Genomic DNA, 27923 nt, shown 5'->3' on the forward strand with positions numbered 1-27923 from the left:
CACATGATTGCTGTATGAGATTTTTATAGACAACTATGCCTAGGGCCTTGAAGTTCTATCACACCACATGTAGCCACTTATATGTTTTCTTACTTGGCATATGTAACTCTTTAGGTATTTACAACACCACTGTTCACTATATGATTAAAGTGTGAAAATTTATTGTTAGAAAATGTTTATATTAGTTCACGTTTGCTCTGTGTGGATGTATTGTTCTGTTCCAGTGATGTTCTATGACTAAACCTGGAAGGGAAAAGATATCACGTATGGGGTCAAAGCCTGTTCCCCAATGGTATCTGCTGAACACTTTGCTGGAGGAATATATACCCCTCGGGTCCCAGCAAGTTTTCACCAAGGTGGTAGGACCCAGCGATCCATTTTGCCCCTTTGCATACCTTGTTTATTTGTGTAGCCTGCCCTCCAGATAATAAATATGCACTTGCTTTGCAATTCATCCATTGGATTATTATGGAATCAAACTAATCAAGAGTTCTAGACTTTGACGGGTTCTTCTTATTTGCTTTCAAGTTGCTTTTCACATGATTGCTGTATGAGATTTTTATAGACAACTATGCCTAGGGCCTTGAAGTTCTATCACACCACATGTAGCCACTTATATGTTTTCTTACTTGGAATATGTAACTCTTTAAGTATTTACAACACCACTGTTCACTATATGATTAAAGTGTGAAAATTAATTGTTAGAAAAAGTTTATATTAGTTCAAGTTTGCTCTGTGTGGATGTATTGTTCTGTTCCAGTGATGTTCTATGACTAAACCTGGAAGGGAAAAGATATCACGTATGGGGTCAAAGCCTGTTACCCAATGGTATCTGCAGATGCCTTTGCTGGAGGAATATATACCCCTCGGGTCCCAGCAAGTTTTCACCAAGGTGGTAGGACCCAGCGTTCTATTACACTACTTTGCATACCTTGTTTATTCGTGTATTCTGTCATCCAGATAGTAAATATGCACTTGCTTTGCAATTCATCCATTGAGTTATTATGGAATCAAACTAATCAAGAGTTCTAGACTTTGACAGGTTCTTCTTATTTGCTTTCATGTTGCTTTTCACATGATTGCTGTATGAGAATTTTATAGACAACTTTGCCTAGGGCCTTGAAGTTCTATCACACCACATGTAGCCACTTATATGTTTTCTTACTTGGCATATGTAACTCTTTAGGTTTTTACAACACCACTGTTCACTATATGATTAAAGTGTGAAAATTAATCCTAAGATGAAGTTTATATTAGTTCAAGTTTGCTCTGTGTGGATGTATTGTTCTGTTCCAGTGATGTTCTGTGACTAAACCTTGAAGGGAAAAGATATCACCTATGGGGTCAAAGCCTGTTCCCAATGGTATCTGCTGAAGCCTTTGCTGGAGGCATATATACCCCTCGGGTCCCAGCAAGTTTTCACCAAGGTGGTAGGACCTAGCGATCCATTTTGCCCCTTTTCATACCTTGTTTATTCGTGTAGCCTGCCCTCCAGATAATAAATATGCACTTGCTTTGCAATTCATCCATTGGGTTATTATGGAATCAAACTAATCAAGAGTTCTAGACTTTGACTGGTTCTTCTTATTTGCTTTCATGTTGCTGTATGAGATTTTTATAGACAACTATGCCTAGGGCCTTGAAGTTCTATCACACCACATGTAGCCACTTATATGTTTTCTTACTTGGCATATGTAACTCTTTAGGTATTTACAACGATTAAAGTGTGAAAATTAATTGCAAGAAAAAGTTTATATTAGTTCAAGTTTGCTCTGTGTGGATGTATTGTTTTGTTCCAGTGATGTTCTATGACTAAACCTTGAAGGGAAAAAATATCACCTATGGGGTCAAAGCCTGTTCCCCAATGGTATCTTCTGAAGCCTTTGCTGGAGGCATATATACCCCTCGGGTCCCAGCAAGTTTTCACCAAGGTGGTAGGACCCAGCGATCCATTGCACCACTTTGCATACCTTGTTTATTAGTGTAGCCTGCCATCCAGATAGTAAATATGCACTTGCTTTGCAATTCATACATTGGGTTATCATGGAATCAAACTAATCAAGAGTTCTAGACTTTGACGGGTTCTTCTTATTTGCTTTAATGTTGCTTTTCACATGATTGCTGTATGAGATTTTTATAGACAACTATGCCTAGGGCCTTGAAGTTCTATCACACCACATGTAGCCACTTATATGTTTTCTTACTTGCCATATGTAACTCTTTAGGTATTTACAACATCACTGTTCACTATATAAATAAAGTGTGAAAATTTATTGTAAGAAAAAGTTCATATTAGCTCAAGTTTGCTCTGTATGGATGTATTGTTATGTTCCAGTGATGTTCTGTGACTAAACCTTGAAGGGAAAATATATCACCTATGGGGTCAAAGCCTGTTCCCAATGGTATCTGCTGAAGCCTTTGCTGGAGGCATATATACCCCTCGGGTCCCAGCAAGTTTTCACCAAGGTGGTAGGACCTAGCGATCCATTTTGCCCCTTTTCATACCTTGTTTATTCGTGTAGCCTGCCCTCCAGATAATAAATATGCACTTGCTTTGCAATTCATCCATTGGGTTATTATGGAATCAAACTAATCAAGAGTTCTAGACTTTGACGGGTTCTTCTTATTTGCTTTCATGTTGCTGTATGAGATTTTTATAGACAACTATGCCTAGGGCCTTGAAGTTCTATCACGCCACTTATATGTTTTCTTACTTGGCATATGTAACTCTTTAGGTATTTACAACACGACTGTTCACTATATGATTAAAGTGTGAAAATTAATCCTAAGAAGAAGTTTGTATTAGTTCAAGTTTGCTCTGTGTGGATGTATTGTTCTGTTCCAGTGATTTTCTATTACTAAATCCTGAAGGGAAAATATATCACCTATGGGGTCAAAGCCTGTTCCCCAATGGTATCTGCTGAAGCCTGTTCCCCAATGGTATCTGCTAAAGCCTGTTCCCCAATGGTATCTGCTGAAGCCTTTGCTGGAGGCATATATACCCCTCGGGCCCCAGCAAGTTTTCACCAAGGTGGTAGGACCCAGCGATCCATTTCGCCCCTTTGCATACCTTGTTTATTTGTGTAGCCTGCCCTCCGGATAATAAATATGCACTTGCTTTGCAATTCATCCATTGGGTTATCATGGAATCAAACTAATCAAGAGTTCTAGACTTTGACGGGTTCTTCTTATTTGTTTTCATGTTGCTGTTCTCATAAATGCTGTATGAGATTTTTATAGACAACTATGCCTAGGGCCTTGAAGTTCTATTACACAACATGTAGCCACTTTTATGTTCTCTTACTTGGCATATGTAACTCTTTAGGTATTTACAACGGTTAAAGTGTGAAAATTAATTGCAAGAAAAAGTTTATATTAGTTCAAGTTTGCTCTGTGTGGATGTATTGTCCTGTTCCAGTGATGTTCTATGACTAAACCTTGAAGGGAAAATACATCACCTATGGGGTCAAAGCCTGTTCCCTAATGATATCTGCTGAAGCCTTTGCTGGAGGCATATATACCCCTCGGGTCCCAGCAAGTTTTCACCAAGGTGGTAGGACCCAGCGATCCATTTCGCCCCTTTGCATACCTTGTTTATTCGTGTAGCCTGCCCTCCAGATAATAAATATGCACTTTCTTTGCAATTCATCCATTGGGTTATTATGGAATCAAACTAATCAAGAGTTCTAGACTTTGACGGGTTCTTCTTATTTGCTTTCATGTTGCTTTTCACATGATTGCTGTATGAGATTTTTATAGACAACTATGACTAGGGCCTTGAAGTTTTATTACACAACATGTAGCCACTTTTATGTTTTCTTACTTGGTATATGTAAATCTTTAGGTATTTACAACACCACTGTTCACTATATAATTAAAGTGTGAAAATTAATTGTAAGAAAAAGTTTATATTAGTTCAAGTTTGCTCTGTGTGGATGTATTGTTCTGTTCCAGTGATGTTCTATGACTAAACCTTGAAGGGAAAAGATATCACATATGGGGTCAAAGCCTGTCCCCCAATGGTATCTGCTGAAGTCTGTTCCCCAATGGTATCTGCTAAAGCCTTTGCTTGAGGCATATATACTCCTCGGGTCCCAGCAAGTTTTCACCAAGGTGGTAAGACCCAGCGATCCATTGCACCACTTTGCATACCTTGTTTATTAGTGTAGCCTGCCATCCAGATAATAAATATGCACTTGCTTTTTGCAATTCATCCATTGGGTTATTATGGAATCAAACTAATCAAGAGTTCTAGACTTTGACAGGTTCTTCTTATTTGCTTTCATGTTGCTTTTCACATGATTTCTGTATGAGATTTTTATAGACAACTATGCCTAGGGTCTTGAAGTTCTATTACACAACATGTAGCCACTTTTATGTTCTCTTACTTGGCATATGTAACTCTTTAGGTATTTACAACGATTAAAGTGTGAAAATTAATTGCAAGAAAAAGTTTATATTAGTTCAAGTTTGCTCTGTGTGGATGTATTGTTCTGTTCCAGTGATGTTCTATGACTAAACCTTGAAGGGAAAAGATATCACCTATGGGGTCAAAGCCTGTTCCCCAATGGTATCTGCTGAAGCCTTTGCTGGAGGCATATATACCCCTCGGGTCCCAGCAAGTTTTCACCAAGGTGGTAGGACCCAGCGATCCATTGCACCACTTTGCATACCTTGTTTATTCGTGTAGCCTGCCATCCAGATAGTAAATATGCACTTGCTTTTTGCAATTCATCCATTGGGTTATTATGGAATCAAACTAATCAAGAGTTCTAGACTTTGACGGTTTCTTCTTATTTTTTTCATGTTGCTGTTCCCAGAGGTGTAAAGTCCAGGTTCAGAAAGTAAAAGTCCTCCTCAGTGTTTTGTTCCAATCACCTGGATTTGCTAATTCAGCCAGGAGATAGAACTAATTAGTTAAATCAGCTGGCTGAGTTCATGGGTGGAATAAACATATGGCAGGACTTCTGCTTTCTGACCCCTGGACTATACACCTCTGGATTTAGACATTGTAATGTTTACGATTTATAACATGTGATGTTATGTTATATTATTTCCACATGTGATGTATTTTAGTTTGAAAGCAGACATTGTTCATTCAGCCCACAAGGGGGCGCGTTAGATTCGGTTTTGTGGTGTTGAGACAGCGTAAACAGGAGAGAAAACCAAGCGCGAAACAGAAATGTAAACAATTGCAACGGAGATTTATAAGTTCACTAAAAGATCTAAAATCTGCTTTGCTGTGTCAGAGTTTTATTCAGAAACTTTGACATCTTACATCTGCCAGATGTCCACTGAGAATTAACAGGGTTTTAACTCTGTTTCATTTGAAATCACCATAATGGTGATTCTTGTTTCCATTAGTTGGTCTTTATAACTCTTGCAAAGAAAGCAGTACCAGCCAGCAGTGGTAAACCTGAAGCTTCCAACTGCACTCCCATCGAAGCTAAATAGGGTTGAGCCTGGTCTTTATCTGGATGGGAAACCTCCTGGGAGACTGGGTAGCTGCTGGAAGAGGTGTTAGAGAGGCCTGCAGGTCTGATCAACCTGTGGCCTTAGTGGGTCCTAACGCCCCAGTACAGTCACAATAAGCTGTACTGTATAAAGGGTACCCCTGGTGTAAAATAGTCCCTATATCACATAACATCCAACGCCCCAGTACAGTCGCCATAAACTGTACTGAATAAAGGGTGTCACCCTTTGGCAAAAATAATCCCTAACATTATTATTATTTTTCTGGCTGGTGTGACTGTGTGTTTGTATGGTATGGCGTGTTTGTTATGGAAAAGAAAGCCTCTCACCATCCTTTGGAAACATCAGTGATTCAGGCTACTTCATGACGATTATAAAACCATCAACAGGTAACCATCATCACCTGACCTCATTTGACTTTACCTTCTTTTGCTGCTGCAAATGTGTTTAACAAACACACTGTCTATCATAAGAGTTAAGAGCCCAACTAATGGAAACAGTAATCACTATTATGGTGACTTCAAATGAACCACATTAGAGTTAAACCTCTGTTAATTCTCAATAAAAACTTCTGTAGACTTCTGACAGAAATAAAGTCAGTCTGGTTAGTAATAAGTGAAGCTGGTAATGCTGTTTGTGGAGTTGATTAATCCTCCTCTGCTGAGATCACAGATTTAATGTCTTCTTTTCTCTTCAGTTGATTTCATCTAAGGCTGTGTCTGAAGTCAGTTGTAGTTCTTGTGTTTCTGCTCGTCTCTTTTTCTATTCTCTTCTTTCCTTCAGTGATTCTGCTTGTTAACAGGCTTATTAAGACTGAGATGACTCCATATTTAATATGCACAGGTTTTGTGGCTCAGATAAGGTCCAGTTCTGGTTTATTTCTTTTGCTCTTGGCTGACATGTGGCCAGAGGTGTAAAGTCCAGGTTCAGAAAGTAAAAGTCCTCCTCAGTATTTTGTTCCAATCACCTGGATTTGCTAATTCAGCCAGGAGATAGAACTTATTAGTTAAATCAGCTGGCTGAGTTCATGGGTGGAATAAACATATGGCAGGACTTTCTGACCCCTGGACTATACACCTCTGACTGTTCTCATGATTGCTGTATGAGATTTTTATAGACAACTATGCCTAGGGCCTTGAAGTTCTATCACACCACATATAGCCACTTATATATTTTCTTACTTGGCATATGTAACTCTTTAGGTATTTACAACACCACTGTTCACTATCCTCCAGATAATAAATATGCACTTGCTTTGCAATTCATCCATTGGGTTATCATGGAATCAAACTAATCAAGAGTTCTAGACTTTGACGGGTTCTTCTTATTTGCTTTCGTGTTGCTTTTCACATGATTACTGTATGAGATTTTTTATAGACAACTATGCCTAGGGCCTTGAAGTTCTATCACACCACATGTAGCCACTTATATGTTTTCTTACTTGGCATATGTAACTCTTTAGGTATTTACAACACCACTGTTCACTATATGATTAAAGTGTGAAAATTAATTGTAAGAAAAATTTTATATTAGTTCAAGTTTGCTCTGTTCGGATGTATTGTTCTGTTCCAGTGATTTTCTATTACTAAATCTTGAAGGGAAAATATATCACCTATGGGGTCAAAGCCTGTTCCCCAATAGTACCTGCTGAAGCCTGTTCCCCAATGGTATCTGCTAAAGCCTGTTCCCCAATGGTATCTGCTTAAGCCTTTGCTGGAGGCATATATACTCCTCGGGTCCCAGCAAGTTTTCACCAAGGTGGTAGGACCCAGCGATCCATTTCGCCCCTTTGCATACCTTGTTTATTCGTGTAGCCTGCCCTCCAGATAATAAATATGCACATGCTTTGCAATTCATCCATTGGGTTATTATGGAATCAAACTAATCAAGAGTTCTAGACTTTGACAGGTTCTTCTTATTTGCTTTCATGTTGCTTTTCACATGATTGCTGTATGAGATTTTTATAGACAACTATGCCTAGGGCCTTGCAGTTCTATCACACCACATGTAGCCACTTATATGTTTTCTTACTTGGCATGTGTAACTCTTTAGGTATTTACAACACCACTGTTCACTATATAAATAAAGTGTGAAAATGAATTGTAAGAAAAAGTTTATATTAGTTCAAGTTTGCTCTCTGTGGATGTATTGTTCTGTTCCAGTGATGTTCTGTGACTAAAGCTTGAAGGGAAAAGATATCACCTATGGGGTCAAAGCCTGTTCCCAATGGTATCTGCTGAAGCCTTTGCTGGAGGCATATATACCCCTCGGGTCCCAGCAAGTTTTCACCAAGGTGGTAGGACCCAGCGATCCATTGCACCACTTTGCATACCTTGTTTATTAGTGTAGCCTGCCATCCAGATGGTAAATATGCACTTGCTTTTTGCAATTCATCCATTGGGTTATTATGGAATCAAACTAATCTAGAGTTCTAGACTTTGACGGGTTCTTCTTATTTGTTTTCATGTTGCTGTTCTCATAAACGCTGTATGAGATTTTTATAGACAACTATGCCTAGGGCCTTGAAGTTCTATTACACAACATGCAGCCACTTGTATGTTCTCTTACTTGGCATATGTAACTCTTTAGGTATTTACAACGATTAAAGTGTGAAAATTAATTGTAAGAAAAAGTTTATATTAGTTCAAGTTTGCTCTGTGTGGATGTATTGTTCTGTTCCAGTGATGTTCTATGACTAAACCTTGGAGGGAAAAGATATCACCTATGGGGTCAAAGCCTGTTGCCCAATGGTATCTGCTGAAGCCTTTGCTGGAGGCATATATACCCCTCCGGTCCCAGCAAGTTTTCATCAAGGTGGTAGGGCCCAGCGATCCATTTCGCCCCATTTGCATACCTTGTTTATTCGTGTAGCCTGCCCTCCAGATAATAAATATGCACTTGCTTTTTGCAATTCATCCATTGGGTTATTATGGAATCAAACTAATCAAGAGTTCTAGACTTTGACGGGTTCTTCTTATTTGCTTTCATGTTGCTTTTCACATGATTGCTGTGTGAGATTTTTATAGACAACTATGCCTAGGGCCTTGAAGTTCTATCACACCACATGTATCCACTTATATGTTTTCTTACTTGGCATATGTAACTCTTTAGGTATTTACAACACCACTGTTCACTATATAAATAAAGTGTGAAAATTAATTGTAAGAAAATGTTCATATTAGCTCAAGTTTGCTCTGTGTGGATGTATTGTTCTGTTCCAGTGATGTTCTGTGACTAAAGCTTGAAGGGAAAAGATATCACCTATGGGGTCAAAGCCTGTTCCCAATGGTATCTGCTGAAGCCTTTGCTGGAGGCATATATACTCCTCGGGTCCCAGCAAGTTTTCACCAAGGTGGTAGGACCCAGCGATCCATTTCGCCCCATTTGCATACCTTGTTTATTTGTGTAGCCTGCCATCCAGATAATAAATATGCACTTGCTTTTTGCAATTCATCCATTGGGTTATTATGGAATCAAACTGATCAAGAGTTCTAGACTTTGACGGGTTCTTCTTATTTGCTTTCATGTTGCTTTTCACATTATTGCTGTATGAGATTTTTATAGACAACTATGCCTAGGGCCTTGAAGTTCTATCACACCACATGTAGCCACTTATATGTTTTCTTACTTGGCATATGTAACTCTTTAGGTATTTACAACACGACTGTTCACTATATGATTAAAGTGTGAAAATTAATCCTAAGAAGAAGTTTATATTAGTTCAAGTTTGCTCTGTGTGGATGTATTGTTCTGTTCCAGTGATTTTCTATTACTAAATCTTGAAGGGAAAATATATCACCTATGGGGTCAAAGCCTGTTCCCCAATGGTATCTGCTAAAGCCTGTTCCCCAATGGTATCTGCTGAAGCCTTTGCTGGAGGCATATATACCCCTCGGGCCCCAGCAAGTTTTCACCAAGGTGGTAGGACCCAGCGATCCATTTTGCCCCTTTGCATACCTTGTTTATTCGTGTAGCCTGCCCTCCGGATAATAAATATGCACTTGCTTTGCAATTCATCCATTGGGTTATCATGGAATCAAACTAATCAAGAGTTCTAGACTTTGACGGGTTCTTCTTATTTGCTTTCATGTTGCTTTTCACATGATTGCTGTATGAGATTTTTATAGGCAACTATGCCTAGGGCCTTGAAGTTCTATCACACCACATGTAGCCACTTATATGTTTTCTTACTTGGCATATGTAACTCTTTAGGTATTTACAACACCACTGTTCACTATATAAATGAAGTGTGAAAATTAATTGTAAGAAAAAGTTCATATTAGTTCAAGTTTGCTCTGTGTGGATGTATTGTTCTGTTCCAGTGATGTTCTATGACCTTGACTAAGTTTTGTTCCTACATGCTCAGTTGATCCCTTTGAAATTAAAATAGATTTATTTCGCTTTTTTAGAAAGCTTAAACTGAAGCACATGTTTGGTGATTCTGATATGCAAAGATCTGATAAATCTGTTTTTAGGAACAAGAGTAAATTCATTCCTAGCTGTGAAAATTCTACTATTCAAACGTTTTGCAGAGTGGTTGAAAAAGAAATTCTGGACAAGTACACGAGAAACTACTCCTATTCTAATATGACCTATCATGAAAGATTGGCCATAGAAGAACTCTCTAGAGACAGTGATATCATTATCAAACCAGCCGATAAGGGAGGTGCGATTGTTGTGCAAAATTTGGCTGATTACAAAAAAGAAGCTTATCGCCAGCTAAATGACGAACAGTTCTACAGGAAGCTTAAGGCTAATCCTACCTTAGATTTTCAAAAGAAAATTCTTAATGTCACGAACATGGCTTTATCTTTAAACTGGATATCAAGAGATGTATATGATTTCCTTAATTGTGAACATCCTGTGATTCCTATATTCTATATGCTACCAAAGATCCACAAGAGCCTTATAGAGCCAAAAGGTCGACCCATTGTGGCTTCTAATGATTCCCTTTTGGAACCCTTGTCTAACTATGTGGATCATTATATTAAGCCGTATGTTTCTAAACTTCCATCCTACATCAAGGACTCAACTGATGTCATTAATAAAATCTCAGAAATTAAAGATCTACCTGGTGATATTTTTCTGGTCACATTAGATGTAGAAAGCCTCTATACAAATATACCCCATGAACGAGGATTAGAGGCCTTAGGTTTTTACCTCCAAGATCGCACTGATTTTCCCCCCAGTGAATTCATTTGTGAATTGGCCTCTCTAGTCCTTAAGCTAAATTACTTTTCTTTTGTAGGGGAGTTTTATTTACAGCTAAAAGGCACATCTATGGGCTCCACCTTCGCTCCAGACTTTGCCAATTTATATATGGGTATGTTTGAGTGTAACTTTGTCTTCAATCTTGACAGGAACCCCTTTTGTCAAAAAATCCTTAAGTGGTACAGATATCTTGATGATATATTCTGTCTTTTTCAAGGGAAAAGGGAAGAACTCTTAGAGTTTGTGTCTTTTTTGAATGGTGTCTATGCTGATTTAAAATTCTCAATTGAATATGATATACAACGTGTATCTTTTCTTGACATGTGGATTGAGTTAAAGGATGGAGGCCTCATTACCACACTTTATAGGAAACCCACTGACCGTAACACCTTCCTTTTGGCAAGTAGTGCCCACCCTAAAGCCTTGAAAAATGGCTTACCTAAGAGTCAGTTTTATAGACTGAGGCGCATATGCCATTCTGATGAAGATTACATAGAAAAGTCTTTGGAAATGAAACAAAGGTTTCTAGAAAGGGGTTATTCTGCTCAGTGTGTTGAGGACGCCCATCAGGCTGCCCTTTCGAAATCAAGACAGATCTTATTGACAAAAAGTATCCAGAAAGAAAACAATTTTTCAGTAACCTGTATTACCACCTATACCCCTCAGGCTCACATGCTTAAGAGTACCATCCTTAAATATTGGCACATTTTGACCTCAGACCCAGCTCTTATTCAACATTTCAAAGATCCACCCCTTTTTGTTTACAAAAGGGGGCCAAACCTACGAAATAAATTGGTCCGAGCCAATATATTACCAAGTCCCAGACAGACACTTTTAGCTCCCCTCAAACATGGAAATTACCCTTGTGGTAACTGTGCCCAGTGCCACAATACGTGGAAAACAAACACTTTCACACATCTTAGAACAGGGAATTCTTTTCCAGTAAGAGGGATTATCACATGCAACACTAAAAATGTTGTATATATGCTTAAATGCACGTGTGATATGATCTATATTGGTAAAACTATTCGCCCTCTGAAGCAAAGAATTAGTGAACACAAAAGTTCAATAAGACGAAATGATATGAATTATCCTGTTGCCCGCCATTTTAATAACCATTCACATCCTCTATCCTCCCTCAGGTTTCAGGGAATAGAACAGGTTACTTCTCAGAGAGGAGGTGATGTTGACAGGCGACTATGTCAGAGAGAGCTGTATTGGATCTATATGTTAGAAGCTCTACAACCACTGGGTCTTAATGAGGAGTTTGATATGAGCGTGTTCCTTTAATCTCATCACTATAGACTATTATATGTTTCATGATGGTTACAGCCTGATATTTGCATAGAATAGTGGTTTCTTTCTATTTGTGTTGATGCAGGGTTATCATGTAATGTATTTTTCTATTTGAAGTTTTGATGTAATTTATGTGTTTTTTTGTTTTTGTTTTCAGTAGACCATGTACCTAAGGCTATACTTGATATAGGCTATGTTGAACTACATTTCCCATGTTCCCTATTCCTGTAGCCTTAGCTATGTCAACACAGGTGTCTGGCATTATGCAATTAGGAGAGGTGATTGGCAAGAGCCCTTTTGTATGGCCACATTCACTTTGTTTGTATGCTTGAAGAAGGTCGCAAGACCGAAAGCTTGCTAATAAATTGATCTTGCACAGTTTTTGAGTGTGCGGCTGCTGTATTTGTACTATTTTCTATAACCTTGAAGGGAAAAGATATCACGTATGGGGTCAAAGTCTGTTCCCCAATGGTATCTGCTGAAGCCTGTTCCCCAATGGTATCTGCTGAAGCCTTTGCTGGAGGCATATATACCCCTCCGGTCCCAGCAAGTTTTCACCAAGGTGGTAGGACCCAGCGATCCATTTCGCCCCTTTGCATACCTTGTTTATTTGTGTAGCCTGCCCTCCAGATAATAAATATGCACTTGCTTTGCAATTCATCCATTGGGATATTATGGAATCAAATTAATCAAGAGTTCTAGACTTTGACGGGTTCTTCTTATTTGTTTTCATGTTGCTGTTCTCATAAATGCTGTATGAGATTTTTATAGACAACTATGCCTAGGGCCTTGAAGTTCTATTACACAACATGTAGCCACTTTTATGTTCTCTTACTTGGCATATGTAACTCTTTAGGTATTTACAACACCACTATTCACTATATGATTAAAGTGTGAAAATTAATTGTAAGAAAAGGTTTATATTAGTTCAAGTTTGCTCTGTGTGGATGTATTGTTCTGTTCCAGTGATGTTCTATGACTAAACCTTGAAGGGAAAAGATATCACGCATGGGGTCAAAGCCTGTTCCCCAATGGTATCTGCTGAAGCCTGTTCCCCAATGGCAGGGATCAGCAACTCCGGTCCTGGAGGGCCACTGTCCTGCAGAGTTTAGCTTTAGCCCTGATAAAAACTCACCTGCCTGTATCTATCTAGTAATCCTGAAAACACTGATTGCCTTGTTCAGGTGTGTTTAATTAGGGTTGGAGCTAAACTCTGCAGGACAGTGGCCCTCCAGGACCGGAGTTGCTGATCCCTGCCCAATGGTATCTGCTGAAGCCTTTGCTGGAGGCATATATACTCCTCGGGTTCCAGCAAGTTTTCACCAAGGTGGTAGGACCCAGCGATCCATTGCACCACTTTGCATACCTTGTTTATTAGTGTAGCCTGCCATCCAGATAGTAAATATGCACTTGCTTTTTGCAATTCATCCATTGGGTTATCATGGAATCAAACTAATCAAGAGTTCTAGACTTTGACGGGTTCTTCTTATTTGCTTTCCACATGATTGCTGTATGAGATTTTTTTAGACAACTATGCCTAGGGCCTTGAAGTTCTATCACACCACATGTAGCCACTTATATGTTTTCTTACTTGGCATATATACTCCTCGGGTCCCAGCAAGTTTTCACAAAGGTGGTAGGACCCAGCGATCCATTTCGCCCCATTTGCATACCTTGTTTATTCGTGTAGCCTGCCCTCCAGATAATAAATATGCACTTGCTTTTTGCAATTCATCCATTGGGTTATTATGGAATCAAACTAATCAAGAGTTCTCGACTTTGACGGGTTCTTCTTATTTGCTTTCATGTTGCTTTTCACATGATTGCTGTATGAGATTTTTATAGACAACTATGCCTAGGGCCTTGAAGTTCTATCACACCACATGTAGCCACTTATATGTTTTCTCTTACTTGGCATATGTAACTCTTTAGGTATTTACAACACGACTGTTCACTATATGATTAAAGTGTGAAAATTAATCCTAAGAAGAAGTTTATATTAGTTCAAGTTTGCTCTGTGTGGATGTATTGTTCTGTTCCAGTGATTTTCTATTACTAAATCTTGAAGGGAAAATATATCACCTATGGGGTCAAAGCCTGTTCCCCAATGGTATCTGCTAAAGCCTGTTCCCCAATGGTATCTGCTGAAGCCTTTGCTGGAGGCATATATACCCCTCGGGCCCCAGCAAGTTTTCACCAAGGTGGTAGGACCCAGCGATCCATTTTGCCCCTTTGCATACCTTGTTTATTCGTGTAGCCTGCCCTCCGGATAATAAATATGCACTTGCTTTGCAATTCATCCATTGGGTTATCATGGAATCAAACTAATCAAGAGTTCTAGACTTTGACGGGTTCTTCTTATTTGCTTTCATGTTGCTTTTCACATGATTGCTGTATGAGATTTTTATAGGCAACTATGCCTAGGGCCTTGAAGTTATATCACACCACATGTAGCCACTTATATGTTTTCTTACTTGGCATATGTAACTCTTTAGGTATTTACAACACCACTGTTCACTATATAAATGAAGTGTGAAAATTAATTGTAAGAAAAAGTTCATATTAGTTCAAGTTTGCTCTGTGTGGATGTATTGTTCTGTTCCAGTGATGTTCTATGACCTTGACTAAGTTTTGTTCCTACATGCTCAGTTGATCCCTTTGAAATTAAAATAGATTTATTTCGCTTTTTTAGAAAGCTTAAACTGAAGCACATGTTTGGTGATTCTGATATGCAAAGATCTGATAAATCTGTTTTTAGGAACAAGAGTAAATTCATTCCTAGCTGTGAAAATTCTACTATTCAAACATTTTGCAGAGTGGTTGAAAAATAAATTCTGGACAAGTACACGAGAAACTACTCCTATTCTAATATGACCTATCATGAAAGATTTTCCATAGAAGAACTCTCTAGAGCAGTGGTTCCCAAACCTGTCCTGAAGGACCCCCAACACTACACGTTTTCTTTGTATCCCTAATCAAACACACCTGATTCAACTCATTAGCTCATTAACCCATGTGATAATAAGCTGATGAGTTGAATCAGGTGTGTTTGATTAGGGAGACAAAGAAAACGTGTAGTGTTGGGGGTCCTTCAGGACAGGTTTGGGAACCACTGCTCTAGAGACAGTGATATCATTATCAAACCAGCCGATAAGGGAGGTGCGATTGTTGCAGAGGTAGAAAGTCCAGGGGTCAGAAAGTAAAAGTCCTGCCATATATTTATTCCACCCATGAACTCACACAGCAAAAACTCCAGTGTTAAATGAACTCTCCTGGGAGTTTATTTGGCTCCAGACTCAAGAGTGTTAAAGTTAATGAGATAATTTAGTGATTGATTGAGTGATGATTGAGCATTATTGAAGACACCTGATGTTAACAAGCAGAATCGCCAAAGGAGAAAATCTCTTTTTTCAAGTTGCCATTATGGTGATTAGCGTTTGCTTTAGTTGGGCTCTTGACACTTAAACTGTTAACATTAAATGTTGTTTGGCTGTTGTATCTGAGTTATAACTCTCAGCTGAACAAAGAGAAAAGCTGAACAGGTGGTGTTGGTTATGATTTGATATGATCATTGTTTTATCTGAATCACTGAACTCATTTAGAGCCTAATCTCTGACTTAAATGTATATTAATCATCACAGTGATTCTACGGAATAAGATCCAGATTTTTCAATTTAATCCAAATAATTTCTTAAAAGTTGTTTTGATATAAATAAAATAAAGAAATCTTTCTTTAAGGCACACACAGACATCAAGAATGAGTGTATGAATCTCAACAATGGTGACAAAAAGAATATTCAATTAGGAAAAGGAAATTACTAAGACAATTCAGATCATAATTTATTCATACCTCAATGCATGATGGGAGCCATGAATGAGTTTTGATTGGTGGCACCCAGAATGCACTGCAACATGCTTTATTATTGTCACCATTGTTGAGAATTACAGGCTGATTATTGATGTCTGTGTGTCCAAATATAATACTTCTTTAAAGTCTTTTGATCAGAAAAACTTTTAAGAAATCTTTTTGATTATATTGAAAATGCTGAAAATAGTATACTGTAGAATCTCAGGCTCCTGTAATCAACAAGGCAAACCTAACTCTCTAAATGAGTTTTGTGAGTCAGGTCAAATGATGATTATGTCAAATCTTAACCAACACCACCTGATCAGCTTTTCTTGTTGTTCATCTGAGAGTTATAACTCAGATACATCAGCCAAATAAAATCTAAAGTTAACAGTGTAAATGTCAAGAGCCCAACTAAAGCCAACGCTAATCACCATAATGGCAACTTGAAAAAAGAGATTTTCTCCATTGGCGATTCTGCTTGTTAACATCAGGTGTCTTCAATAATGCTCAATCATCACTCAATCAATCACTAAATTATCTCATTAACTTTAACACTCTTGAGTGTGGAGCCAAATAAACTCCCAGGAGAGTTCATTTAACACGGGAGTTTTTGCTGTGTGAGTTCATGGGTGGAGTAAATATATGGCAGGACTTTTACTTTCTGACCCCTGGACTTTCCACCTCTGGATTGTTGTGCAAAATTTGGCTGATTACAAAAAAGAAGCTTATCGCCAGCTAAATGACGAACAGTTCTACAGGAAGCTTAAGGCTAATCCTACCTTAGATTTTCAAAAGAAAATTCTTAATGTCACGAACATGGCTTTATCTTTAAACTGGATATCAAGAGATGTATATGATTTCCTTAATTGTGAACATCCTGTGATTCCTATATTCTATATGCTACCAAAGATCCACAAGAGCCTTATAGAGCCAAAAGGTCGACCCATTGTGGCTTCTAATGATTCCCTTTTGGAACCCTTGTCTAACTATGTGGATCATTATATTAAGCCGTATGTTTCTAAACTTCCATCCTACATCAAGGACTCAACTGATGTCATTAATAAAATCTCAGAAATTAAAGATCTACCTGGTGATATTTTTCTGGTCACATTAGATGTAGAAAGCCTCTATACAAAAATACCCCATGAACGAGGATTAGAGGCCTTAGGTTTTTACCTCCAAGATCGCACTGATTTTCCCCCCAGTGAATTCATTTGTGAATTGGCCTCTCTAGTCCTTAAGCTAAATTACTTTTCTTTTGTAGGGGAGTTTTATTTACAGCTAAAAGGCACATCTATGGGCTCCACCTTCGCTCCAGACTTTGCCAATTTATATATGGGTATGTTTGAGTGTAACTTTGTCTTCAATCTTGACAGGAACCCCTTTTGTCAAAAAATCCTTAAGTGGTACAGATATCTTGATGATATATTCTGTCTTTTTCAAGGGAAAAGGGAAGAACTCTTAGAGTTTGTGTCTTTTTTGAATGGTGTCTATGCTGATTTAAAATTCTCAATTGAATATGATATACAACGTGTATCTTTTCTTGACATGTGGATTGAGTTAAAGGATGGAGGCCTCATTACCACACTTTATAGGAAACCCACTGACCGTAACACCTTCCTTTTGGCAAGTAGTGCCCATCCTAAAGCCTTGAAAAATGGCTTACCTAAGAGTCAGTTTTATAGACTGAGGCGCATATGCCATTCTGATGAAGATTACATAGAAAAGTCTTTGGAAATGAAACAAAGGTTTCTAGAAAGGGGTTATTCTGCTCAGTGTGTTGAGGACGCCCATCAGGCTGCCCTTTCGAAATCAAGACAGATCTTATTGACAAAAAGTATCCAGAAAGAAAACAATTTTTCAGTAACCTGTATTACCACCTATACCCCTCAGGCTCACATGCTTAAGAGTACCATCCTTAAATATTGGCACATTTTGACCTCAGACCCAGCTCTTATTCAACATTTCAAAGATCCACCCCTTTTTGTTTACAAAAGGGGGCCAAACCTACGAAATAAATTGGTCCGAGCCAATATATTACCAAGTCCCAGACAGACACTTTTTGCTCCCCTCAAACATGGAAATTACCCTTGTGGTAACTGTGCCCAGTGCCACAATACGTGGAAAACAAACACTTTCACACATCTTAGAACAGGGAATTCTTTTCCAGTAAGAGGGATTATCACATGCAACACTAAAAATGTTGTATATATGCTTAAATGCACGTGTGATATGATCTTTATTGGTAAAACTATTCGCCCTCTGAAGCAAAGAATTAGTGAACACAAAAGTTCAATAAGACGAAATGATATGAATTATCCTGTTGCCCGCCATTTTAATAACCATTCACATCCTCTATCCTCCCTCAGGTTTCAGGGAATAGAACAGGTTACTTCTCAGAGAGGAGGTGATGTTGACAGGCGACTATGTCAGAGAGAGCTGTATTGGATCTATATGTTAGAAGCTCTACAACCACTGGGTCTTAATGAGGAGTTTGATATGAGCGTGTTCCTTTAATCTCATCACTATAGACTATTATATGCTTCATGATGGTTACAGCCTGATATTTGCATAGAATAGTGGTTTCTTTCTATTTGTGTTGATGCAGGGTTATCATGTAATGTATTTTTCTATTTGAAGTTTTGATGTAATTTATGTGTTTTTTTGTTTTTGTTTTCAGTAGACCATGTACCTAAGGCTATACTTGATATAGGCTATGTTGAACTACATTTCCCATGTTCCCTATTCCTGTAGCCTTAGCTATGTCAACACAGGTGTCTGGCATTATGCAATTAGGAGAGGTGATTGGCAAGAGCCCTTTTGTATGGCCACATTCACTTTAGCCGCGTTTCCACCGCAATTACCAGGAACTATTTGCCCCAGGAACTTTTTTCATAGGAACTTTTTTTGCTCCAGACCGGTTGCTTACTGCGTTTACACCGCGGTCTAAAGTACAGGGAAGATTATGTAAATTAGTCTGGTGACGTTGAACTGCGTGCGACTGCTCCTCCCAGTCTGCGACGGACAGGAAGCGCGTTTGTTTTGAGTTTTGAGCGCGTTTTAAGTATGGAGGAGATTCAAGCTGTGCTGCTTTTGTGTGTGATCTATTGGTTTACTAACGAGGTAATGAACAAAACGGCAGAAAAGAGACAAGCACTAATACTAAAGCGTATTCAGAAAGCTCGTAAAGCTAGATATAAAAGTAGACAACGTTTGTTATCAGCTATAGCGGACATTGACCGTGAGATGGATGGGACGAACGCGCGCCATCGGGCAGAAAGAACAAGATTGGTAAGAAATTAATCCATCAAAATGAACAAGAGTTGTGAATAATGTTATTATCGATTACATCAACTTATTTTTTGCAACTTTTGTGTGTTTTAGATATGGGAGTACTATCGAATGCGTTGTGTTTCGCGATCGGTTTGGATACACACTAGAACAACAGAATGGTGGGACAGCGTGGTTCCAACTTTCACCGAAGCACAGTGGATAAAGAATTTCCGGATGTCTAAGGATACTTTTCTGTACCTCTGTCGTCGATTGCAACCCGAACTGGAGAGACATGACACAAACTACCGACATTGTGTACCCATTCAAAAAAGAATCGCCATTGCACTGTGGAAACTTGCGACCAACTCAGAGTATAGAAGCATCTCTCATTTATTTGGAGTCGGAGTTGCTACTGTGTGTCACTGTGTTCACGATTTCTGCTCATCTGTTGAGAAGGTACTCATGCAAGAAGTTATCCAGTTACCAAACAGTGAAAAGTTAAAAGAAATGGCGACGTATTTTGAGTGCAGATGGGGTTTGCCTCAGTGTGTAGGTGCAATTGATGGATCACACATCCCCATTCTTGGACCAGAGGAGTACCACACAGAGTACTTCAACCGAAAGGGCTGGCATTCGATCATCCTACAGGCTGTTGTGGACGGAAGAGGTCTCTTTTGGAATGTTTTTTTAGGAGCGCCAGGTAGCCTGCATGATGCCAGAGTGCTGCGTTTGTCAGGATTGTGGGACCTAGTGGATCGGGGTTTGTTACTACCTGATGTAACCAAGAACATTTGTGGACATGATGTAGGGTACTATGTCCTTGGTGATGCAGCCTATCCTTTGAAGAGCTGGCTGATGAAACCTTTCACAGACAACGGACGACTGACACCCCAACAACTTGTGTACAACCATAAAACAAGCAGAGCCAGGGTGGTGGTTGAGAATGCTTTTGGCAGACTAAAGGGCAGATGGAGGTGTTTGCTAAAACGAAATGACTGCAATACACACAAGGTCAAATCCCTGGTGATAGCATGTTGTGTTCTTCATAACCTCTGTGAAATGAATGGTGATGAGTTCAGAGAAGAATGGGTTACGGGTACATTCAACCAGCCTGATGGGGCACTGTCATCCACTGTAGAGGCCGAGGGTCTAGATGCACGTACAGGTCTAATGAAGCTTTTGACTACAATGTAGTAAACTGCAGTATCACTGGTTACACACCAGAAAGTTTTTTTTTTTTTGGTAAGGGAAAAATAACCTTCAGGTGCTGTAATGCGCCTTTTTTTATGCTGTATACACCTGTTGTACATTGTTTTTGCTTTGTAACACTTTTTTTGTAAATAAAAATTATTACTTCTGAATCATGCTTTGGTTTTAATTTATTGTTATCACCTTCTGTTTACAGGGGAAACTTGAAAAATTTTAATAACGTGCAAAATTGTTTTTCAGTAATTAACTAAGCTGTAAGCCATAGTCATAATTATAACAGGCTTGAAAATCTCTCACCTTGCATGTAATGAGTCTATATACGAGTTTCACCTTTAAGTTGAATTACTGAATTCAACTGAAAAAGTTGAATAACTTTTGCACAATATTTCTAAATTTGAGTTTCACCTGTATATTTGGCTGTCAAATATAAAATGTAATTTCATAAGTGACTTAAATTACCTACACTTTGCTTATTTTAACCTGTGCACTTTCACCGGAAATGTTTTACATTTAACCAGCACTTCAAAACCTTACCGTAAGAGCTAAAATTACCATGGAGATGAAAAGGCACTTGATCTCAAAGTGACATTTTACAAACTTTATTTAACACAAGGCAAGTACTGCTTACAAAATATAATTTGAAATAATTTTTAAAATACAATCATGTGAAAAGAAATAAATTACGAGAACAGTAATATATTGTGTAAAGAAAAACAAATACAAATGTATTTTTGAATGACTGGGCAAACTGTCCAACGGACAGAAACCCGGCCCTCTGCAGGAATGCAAACAATATATAAAAATTAGAATTGTGCAAATAAAAATAAAAAATGCAAATGTACAATTTAAAGTGCAATCTCAGAGTTCAAGTGGCTACTTTTTGAATGACTGGGCAAACTGTCCAAGAACAGACAGAAACCCGGCCCTCTGCAGGAATGCAAACAATATATAAAAATTTGAATTGTGCAAAAAAAAAAAATGCAAATGTGCAATTTAAAGTGCAGTCTGAGTTCAAGTGGCTACTTTTTGAATGACTGGGCAAACTGTCCAAGAACAGACAGAAACCCAGCCTGAAAGTCCCTCTGCTGCCGTCTGCTTTCTTCAGCTTCCGACTGCAGGAACGCCAACTCCTGCCTCCTCATCTCTCTTTCCTCAGCCTGGCTCTCAAGTAACAGCTGCATATATTTGTCACGCTGTTCTTGTCCAAGCTGCAGGGCGGTCCGGTTAGAATCTTCCATGTCCCTCAGCACATCAAGGAAGTCACAATCCCTTTTCCTCTTCCCTAAGTGCAGAAACACATGACTATAAATACACAAGCCCACCCTGAAAACAATAAAATACTTATTTTAAGTGTTTTCACTACAAAATCTTAAATTTGAAACTTATGTTGGGCCATCATGCTCCATATTTTTATCATGGACCATTTAAGTTTGCAATCAAAAAAATAACACAATGACCCAAAACCATTAGGATTACAATTAGGTCAGTTTTGAAAAGGGGTGTAACATATCACGATACAGTGTTATTGCGATACTCCCAAGACATATGATGAAAGGTTAACAAAAAATGTACTGTTGATTAAAATGCTAACTTTGATATTACATTGTGGGTTTAAATGAATAAGCTTGGACTTGGTGCTTGTAACCCAAGGACAATTGAGACACCAGAATAAAAATATTCATGATTCTGAAGCTGAAAATACAGAATTATTTTAGACGAATATGCTTAACATTGGTAACATATAGATGTTTGGCATTATCAGGACCCACAAATATCCCCCCATTGCATTATATTATACATTAATCTCAACATCATTTTAATGTAGTACTGACAACTAAAACTCTGAAAACCTGATTTTTTTTCCTCACAGTTTTTTTTATTTTGGGTGAACTATCCACGATACGTATTGTTGCATTTTTGTATTGCAATATATTGTTGCACGATATATTATTACACCCCTAGTTTTGAAGTATATTTTTATCAACAGACAACGTTGTTTAATACCTCGTCGTGTGTGTGTTTCGGCGGAAGACATGGGATGAGGGCTACTGGTGATTGCTGGGGAAAACACGCTGGTCTCTGTTGCCTGCACATCGGGGCCATTCATTTCATCTGTAAAAACACGTTGAAAAAAGTTAGTTTGTTTTATCACTGCAACGAGTTTAAGACGATAATATTTATCATGTACATGTGTAATAATTTACCTTCAACCGACTGGTCCTCAGATTCATGAATGGATTCCAAAAATGAAATTGCAGAGTCTTTTGTCACCGCTGCTCCAGAAAATGCCGGCCTGTGTCCCAACAACGCGTCCAGACGGTCAAACCACTTGTTAGTCCGCCGATCGGATCCGCTTCTATTGTTGTGATCCTTGACTTTTTTGTAGTCTTGTTTTAATTTTTTTAACTTCTCTCTGCACTGTTTTCCAGTGTGAACAATGCCCAGCTCGTATAACCGACTCGATATTTTGAGGTAAACCTTTTCATTGCGGATTGCCGTTTCCAGTTCCCGCTGGATTTCTTCTTCCGCAAATACGCTTATTAAAGCCTGGACCTCGTCGTCGGTCCAGCGGTCGTATTTTTTGGTAAACTCCATATTCATTTCCAGACAACTCTTTACTGCACGAAGCCAGGAAGTGCGATTTTTAAAAATGGCGGCTAAAATAAAATACAGCGTGGATTCAACCAATCAAATGTGACGTGAGCTCAACAAATCAGCATGTTCAGCGCACAAGTCCCACCCCGAAAGTTCCTGAACTCTGAAAAAGTACTACCTCGCCAGCAGGGACTTTCTGGGGGGTAAATTTTTACCCGGAACTTCATTTAGACCCTGGTTCCTGCGGTGTAAACACACCGAGTACCACCCCAAAGTTCCTAGTTCCTGGGGAAAGTTCCTGCGGTGGAAACGCGGCTTTTGTTTGTATGCTTGAAGAAGGTCGCAAGACCGAAAGCTTGCTAATAAATTGATCTTGCACAGTTTTTGAGTGTGCGGCTGCTGTATTTGTACTATTTTCTATGACCTTGAAGGGAAAAGATATCACGTATGGGGTCAAAGCCTGTTCCCCAATGGTATCTGCTGAAGCCTGTTCCCCAATGGTATCTGCTGAAGCCTTTGCTGGAGGCATATATACCCCTCCGGTCCCAGCAAGTTTTCACCAAGGTGGTAGGACCCAGCGATCCATTTCGCCCCTTTGCATACCTTGTTTATTTGTGTAGCCTGCCCTCCAGATAATAAATATGCACTTGCTTTGCAATTCATCCATTGGGATATTATGGAATCAAATTAATCAAGAGTTCTAGACTTTGACGGGTTCTTCTTATTTGTTTTCATGTTGCTGTTCTCATAAATGCTGTATGAGATTTTTATAGACAACTATGCCTAGGGCCTTGAAGTTCTATTACACAACATGTAGCCACTTTTATGTTCTCTTACTTGGCATATGTAACTCTTTAGGTATTTACAACGATTAAAGTGTGAAAATTAATTGCAAGAAAAAGTTTATATTAGTTCAAGTTTGCTCTGTGTGGATGTATTGTTCTGTTCCAGTGATGTTCTATGACTAAACCTTGAAGGGAAAAGATATCACGTATGGGGTCAAAGCCTGTTCCCCAATGGTATCTGCTGAAGTCTGTTCCCCAATGGTATCTGCTAAAGCCTTTGCTGGAGGCATATATACTCCTCGGGTCCCAGCAAGTTTTCACCAAGGTGGTAAGACCCAGCGATCCATTGCACCACTTTGCATACCTTGTTTATTAGTGTAGCCTGCCATCCAGATAATAAATATGCACTTGCTTTTTGCAATTCATCCATTGGGTTATTATGGAATCAAACTAATCAAGAGTTCTAGACTTTGACAGGTTCTTCTTATTTGCTTTCGTGTTGCTTTTCACATGATTGCTGTATGAGATTTTTATAGACAACAATGCCTAGGGCCTTGAAGTTCTATCACACCACATGTAGCCACTTATATGTTTTCTTACTTGGCATATGTAACTCTTTAGGTATTTACAACGATTAAAGTATGAAAATTAATTGTAAGAAACAGTTTATATTAGTTCAAGTTTGCTCTGTGTGGATGTATTGTTCTGTTCCAGTGATGTTCTATGACTAAACCTTGAAGGGAAAAGATATTTACATTTACATTTAGTCATTTAGCAGACGCTTTTATCCAAAGCGACTTACAAAGTAGGACTAGATTAAGCGAGTCATCATGAAGAGGCAAAAACAAAAAGCAGCGCAAGAAGTGCTCCAGATACAAAGTTCAGGCATTATTCAGAGTAGCATAAGCCCGATAAGCGAGGTTTAGAGGGAAAGGGGAGGTATCACCTATGGGGTCAAAGCCTGTTCCCCAATGGTATCTGCTGAAGCCTTTGCTGGAGGCATATATACCCCTCGGGTCCCAGCAAGTTTTCACCAAGGTGGTAGGACCCAGCGATCCATTGCACCACTTTGCATACCTTGTTTATTCGTGTAGCCTGCCATCCAGATAGTAAATATGCACTTGCTTTTTGCAATTCATCCATTGGGTTATTATGGAATCAAACTAATCAAGAGTTCTAGACTTTGACGGTTTCTTCTTATTTTTTTCATGTTGCTGTTCCCAGAGGTGTAAAGTCCAGGTTCAGAAAGTAAAAGTCCTCCTCAGTGTTTTGTTCCAATCACCTGGATTTGCTAATTCAGCCAGGAGATAGAACTAATTAGTTAAATCAGCTGGCTGAGTTCATGGGTGGAATAAACATATGGCAGGACTTCTGCTTTCTGACCCCTGGACTATACACCTCTGGATTTAGACATTGTAATGTTTACGATTTATAACATGTGATGTTATGTTATATTATTTCCACATGTGATGTATTTTAGTTTGAAAGCAGACATTGTTCATTCAGCCCACAAGGGGGCGCTTTAGATTCGGTTTTGTGGTGTTGAGACAGCGTAAACAGGAGAGAAGAAAACCAAGCGCGAAACAGAAATGTAAACAATTGCAACGGAGATTTATAAGTTCACTAAAAGATCTAAAATCTGCTTTGCTGTGTCAGAGTTTTATTCAGAAACTTTGACATCTTACATCTGCCAGATGTCCACTGAGAATTAACAGGGTTTTAACTCTGTTTCATTTGAAATCACCATAATGGTGATTCTTGTTTCCATTAGTTGGTCTTTATAACTCTTGCAAAGAAAGCAGTACCAGCCAGCAGTGGTCAACCTGAAGCTTCCAACTGCACTCCCATCGAAGCTAAGTAGGGTTGAGCCTGGTCTTAATCTGGATGGGAAACCTCCTGGGAGACTGGTTAGCTGCTGGAAGAGGTGTTAGAGAGGCCTGCAGGTCTGATCAACCTGTGGCCTTAGTGGGTCCTAACGCCCCAGTACAGTCGCCATAAACTGTACTGAATAAAGGGTGTCACCCTTTGGCAAAAATAATCCCTAACATTATTATTATTTTTCTGGCTGGTGTGACTGTGTGTTTGTATGGTATGGCGTGTTTGTTATGGAAAAGAAAGCCTCTCACCATCCTTTGGAAACATCAGTGATTCAGGCTACTTCATGACGATTATAAAACCATCAACAGGTAACCATCATCACCTGATCTCATTTGACTTTACCTTCTTTTGCTGCTGCTAATGTGTTTAACAAACACACTGTCTGTCATAAGAGTTAAGAGCCCAACTAATGGAAACAGTAATCACTGTTATGGTGACTTCAAATGAACCACATTAGAGTTAAACCTCTGTTAATTCTCAATAAAAACTTCTGTAGACTTCTGACAGAAATAAAGTCAGTCAGGTTAGTAATAAGTGAAGCTGGTAATGCTGTTTGTGGAGTTGATTAATCCTCCTCTGCTGAGATCACAGATTTAATGTCTTCTTTTCTCTTCAGTTGATTTCATCTAAGGCTGTGTCTGAAGTCAGTTGTAATTCTTGTGTTTCTGCTCGTCTCTTTTTCTATTCTCTTCTTTCCTTTAGTGATTCTGCTTGTTAACAGGCTTATTAAGACTGAGATGACTCCATATTTAATATGCACAGGTTTTGTGGCTCAGATAAGGTCCAGTTCTGGTTTATTTCTTTTGCTCTTGGCTGACATGTGGCCAGAGGTGTAAAGTCCAGGTTCAGAAAGTAAAAGTCCTCCTCAGTATTTTGTTCCAATCACCTGGATTTGCTAATTCAGCCAAGAGATAGAACTTATTAGTTAAATCAGCTGGCTGAGTTCATGGGTGGAATAAACATATGGCAGGACTTTCTGACCCCTGGACTATACACCTCTGACTGTTCTCATGATTGCTGTATGAGATTTTTATAGACAACTATGCCTAGGGCCTTGAAGTTCTATCACACCACATATAGCCACTTATATATTTTCTTACTTGGCATATGTAACTCTTTAGGTATTTACAACACCACTGTTCACTATCCTCCAGATAATAAATATGCACTTGCTTTGCAATTCATCCATTGGGTTATCATGGAATCAAACTAATCAAGAGTTCTAGACTTTGACGGGTTCTTCTTATTTGCTTTCGTGTTGCTTTTCACATGATTACTGTATGAGATTTTTTATAGACCAGTGGTTCCCAAACCTGTCCTGAAGGACCCCCAACACTACACGTTTTCTTTGTCTCCCTAATCAAACACACCTGATTCAACTCATCAGCTTATTATCACATGGGTTAATGAGCTAATGAGTTGAATCAGGTGTGTTTGATTAGGGATACAAAGAAAACGTGTAGTGTTGGGGGTCCTTCAGGACAGGTTTGGGAACCACTGTTATAGACAACTATGCCTAGGGCCTTGAAGTTCTATCACACCACATGTAGACACTTATGTTTTCTTACTTGGCATATGTAACTCTTTAGGTATTTACAACACCACTGTTCACTATATGATTAAAGTGTGAAAATTGTAAGAAAAATTTTATATTAGTTCAAGTTTGCTCTGTTCGGATGTATTGTTCTGTTCCAGTGATTTTCTATTACTAAATCTTGAAGGGAAAATATATCACCTATAGGGTCAAAGCCTGTTCCCCAATAGTACCTGCTGAAGCCTGTTCCCCAATGGTATCTGCTAAAGCCTTTGCTGGAGGCATATATACTCCTCGGGTCCCAGCAAGTTTTCACCAAGGTGGTAGGACCCAGCGATCCATTTCGCCCCTTTGCATACCTTGTTTATTCGTGTAGCCTGCCCTCCAGATAATAAATATGCACATGCTTTGCAATTCATCCATTGGGTTATTATGGAATCAAACTAATCAAGAGTTCTAGACTTTGACAGGTTCTTCTTATTTACTTTCATGTTGCTTTTCACATGATTGCTGTATGAGATTTTTATAGACAACTATGCCTAGGGCCTTGCAGTTCTATCACACCACATGTAGCCACTTATATGTTTTCTTACTTGGCATATGTAACTCTTTAGGTATTTACAACACCACTGTTCACTATATAAATAAAGTGTGAAAATGAATTGTAAGAAAAAGTTAATATTAGTTCAAGTTTGCTCTCTGTGGATGTATTGTTCTGTTCCAGTGATGTTCTATGACTAAACCTGGAAGGGAAAAGATATCACGTATGGGGTCAAAGCCTGTTCCCCAATGATATCTGCTGAAGCCTTTGCTGGAGGCA

Source organism: Scardinius erythrophthalmus (genome assembly GCF_964197995.2).
Source record: "Scardinius erythrophthalmus genome assembly, chromosome: 1".
In the NCBI taxonomy this organism is placed as follows: domain Eukaryota; kingdom Metazoa; phylum Chordata; class Actinopteri; order Cypriniformes; family Leuciscidae; genus Scardinius; species Scardinius erythrophthalmus.